This window comes from Chiloscyllium plagiosum, chromosome 37, assembly GCF_004010195.1.
Source record: "Chiloscyllium plagiosum isolate BGI_BamShark_2017 chromosome 37, ASM401019v2, whole genome shotgun sequence".
Taxonomy (NCBI): domain Eukaryota; kingdom Metazoa; phylum Chordata; class Chondrichthyes; order Orectolobiformes; family Hemiscylliidae; genus Chiloscyllium; species Chiloscyllium plagiosum.
Genome location: NC_057746.1, coordinates 30,799,679 through 30,802,744, shown reverse-complemented (window position 1 = coordinate 30,802,744; position 3,066 = coordinate 30,799,679). Strand labels below are relative to the sequence as shown.

The window sequence follows — 3,066 nt, the reverse complement described above, 5'->3', positions numbered from 1 at the left end:
CCTTCCCCCTTTTGGGATGTGGCCCTGTAAGGTGGGGTACATTTCCCAGTATGTTTAAACCTTGAGGGTTTCTGCCCCCATTCTGTTTTCAGGAAATAAGTAGCAGACCCCAAACTCCCAACACTGAGTGAAAAATATTCTCCCCACATTCTCTCCCCCGATCTCTGTTGGTGCATAACTCACTGAAAGAAAATTACATTTTATTTTTGGTGGTGGTTTCTCAGCCTTTACACACACTGCCCTCTGCATGGGGGGATTGCCCCTCAGGCCCCTTTTGAATCTTCCCTCTCTCACCCTGCACCTATGCCTTTTAGTTTTGGACTCCCCTATCCTGGCTATCTGCCCTCTCCATGCTCCTCTGGAGGGTTGCCCCTCAGCCTCTGCCGCTCCAGGGAGGGAAGACCCAGCATGTCTTTGTGGCTCAGGACCTCCACTCCCAGCAACATCCTTGTGAAACTTTTCTGAACCATTTCAAGTTTAGCAGCATCTTTCATATAGCAGGGAGACCAGAGTTGAGAGCAATATTCTCAAAGTGGCCTCACCAATGTCCTGTGGGGGATCTGGGTTCAAATCTCATGAGAATATTAATTCAATTTATAAATCAGGAGAGTGAAGCATGTCTTAGTCATGGTGACCCATCCCGTTTCACCAATGTCCTTTTGGGGACCAATCTGCCATCCTCGCCTTCCATGTGACTCCAGACACACAACAATATGGTTGGCTCTTCATTGCCATCTGAAATGGCTAGGCAAGTCACTCAATTCAAGGGCCATTAGGAATGGGATGGGCAATAAATGCTCGTCAACTTCTTGTAAAGAACTTTTAAAATTGAATGTGCTGATGAGATTAAAAACTAATAATGGGAGACAGTGGGAAGGCTGACCATAGTCATATTTCGTATACATCAGTTACAAGCTGATGTGTTGAAGGATGCTGAGGGAAGTAATGATGGAAATTGCAGAGGCACTGGCTGTAATCTTCCACTTCTTTCAAACAGTGGTGACAGACAACTGGAGAATTGTAAACGTTGGTTCAAAAGAGGGTTTCAGGATGAACACAGCAATTGCACGCCAGTCAGTGTAACCTCAGTGGTGTGGAAACTTCTAAAGCCAAAGGGGGCAAGGAACCTCAGCTGCATGGAGAGATTGGAGAAGTTGGGACTATTTATGTTGGAGAAGAGGAGGAAAAGAGGAGATTTGATGGAGTTTTGAAAATCACAATTTTGGCAGGAGTTGATAAGGGAACATTGAAAACAGAACACAGATTGAAATAAGCGATAAAAGAAATGATACAAGAAACCTATTACACTGTGGTTTTGGTTCACAGCGGTTCAGTGATGCAGGTTATCTGAGGGTACAATGGCATCTCGATCACTGGGGCAGTGGGTCGAGGAATGACAGATGGAGTCTAATTCTGATAAATGTCAGGTGTAGCATTTTGGTAAAACAAACCAGGACCAGACTTACACAGTTAATTGTAGGACCATAGGAAGTGTTGTCAAACAGAGAGGTCTGAGGAAAAGGTACACTTTTGCTTGAAAGTGGTGTCACAGGTAGACAGGATGGTGAAGGCAGTGTTTGGTATGGCATTGAGGACAGGAGTTGGGACGTCATGTCACAGGTGTACAAGACATTGGTATGGCCACATTTGGAGGACTACGTCCAATTCTGGTCACCCTGCCATAGGAAGGATGGTATTAACCTGGAAAAGGTGCAAAAACAATTAAAATGAGACCGGAAGGTTTGAGTTGTAAGGAGAGGCTGGATCGACACGGAGCATAGGAGGCTGAGGGGTGACTTTACGGAAGTTTATAAAATCATGAAGGGTGCAGGTAGAGCGAACAGACCAGGTCTTTCCCCATAGCAGGGAAATCCAAAACTAGAGGGTATCAGTTTACGGGGAGGAGAAAGATTTAAAAGCAACTTGCGGGGTCAACTTTTTCTCCCAAAAGTTGGAACAAGCTGACAGATGAAGTGGTGGAGGCGGATACAATTACAACATTTAAAAGACATTTGGACAGTTACATGGGTAAGAGAGGTTTACAGGGATATGGGCCAAACGCAGACAAATAGGGCTAGTACAGTTTAGGAAACCTGGTCAGCATGAACGGGTTGGGCTGAAGGGTCTGCTTCCATGCTGTATGACTCTGTGACTCTGCACTCCCTCAGGGAGGTCAGTGCAATCCTCAGGGAATTCTTGTTATTGGCTGCTCTCGTTCCTGCCCACTCTGAGAGGCGGAGACAGGCCCCAGAGCAGAATGAGGAATAAACAGCGTTAGAGCAGCGACAGGGAATCCCTGTGACAATGACTTCTTCCATTTCTGAAAGAAATAACCTAAAAGTTGAAGATCTAAAAGTTGAAGTTCAAAATTAGAGAAAGGTTAATTTTGATGGTATTAGGCAAGAACTTTCAAAAGCAGATTGGGGGCAGATGTTCACAGGTAAAGGGACGGCTGGAAAGTGGGAAGCCTTCAGAAATTAGATAATGTGAGTTCAGTGACAGTATATTCCTGTTAGGTTGAAAGGAAAGGGTGGTAGGTATAGGGAATGCTGGATAACTTGAAGAAATTGAGGGTTTGGTTAAGGAAAAGGAGGAAGCATATGTCAGGTATAGACAGGATAGATCGAGTGAACCCGGAGAAGAGTATAAAGGCGGTAGGAGTATACTTAAGAGGGAAATCAGGAGGGAAAAAAAGCAACATGAGATAGCTTTAGCAAATAGAATTAAGGAGAATCCAAAGAGTTTTTATAAATGCATTAAGGACAAAAGGGTAACTCGGGACTGATTAGAGCCCCTCAAAGATCAGCAAGGCGGCCTTTGTGTGGAACCGCAGGAAATGGGGGAGTTACTAAATGAGCATTTTGTGTCAGTATTTACTGTGGAAAAAAGCATGGAAGATATAGAATGAAGGGAGATAGATGGTGACATCTTGAAAAATGTCCATATTACAGAGGAGGAAGTGCTGGATGTCTTGATTTGGAGATGCCGGTGTTGGACTGGGGTGTACAAAGTTAAAAATCACACAACACCAGGTTATAGTCCAACAGGTTTAATTGGTAGCACACT

General features: G+C 44.5%; 1 protein-coding gene across 2 annotated transcripts in view; it reads right to left on the bottom strand.

Moving 5' to 3' along the window:
* The window catches only part of LOC122541448 (zinc-binding protein A33-like), a 72,816-nt gene that overhangs the window by 42,934 nt on the left and 26,816 nt on the right, over positions 1 to 3,066 (bottom strand). The window lies entirely within an intron of this gene.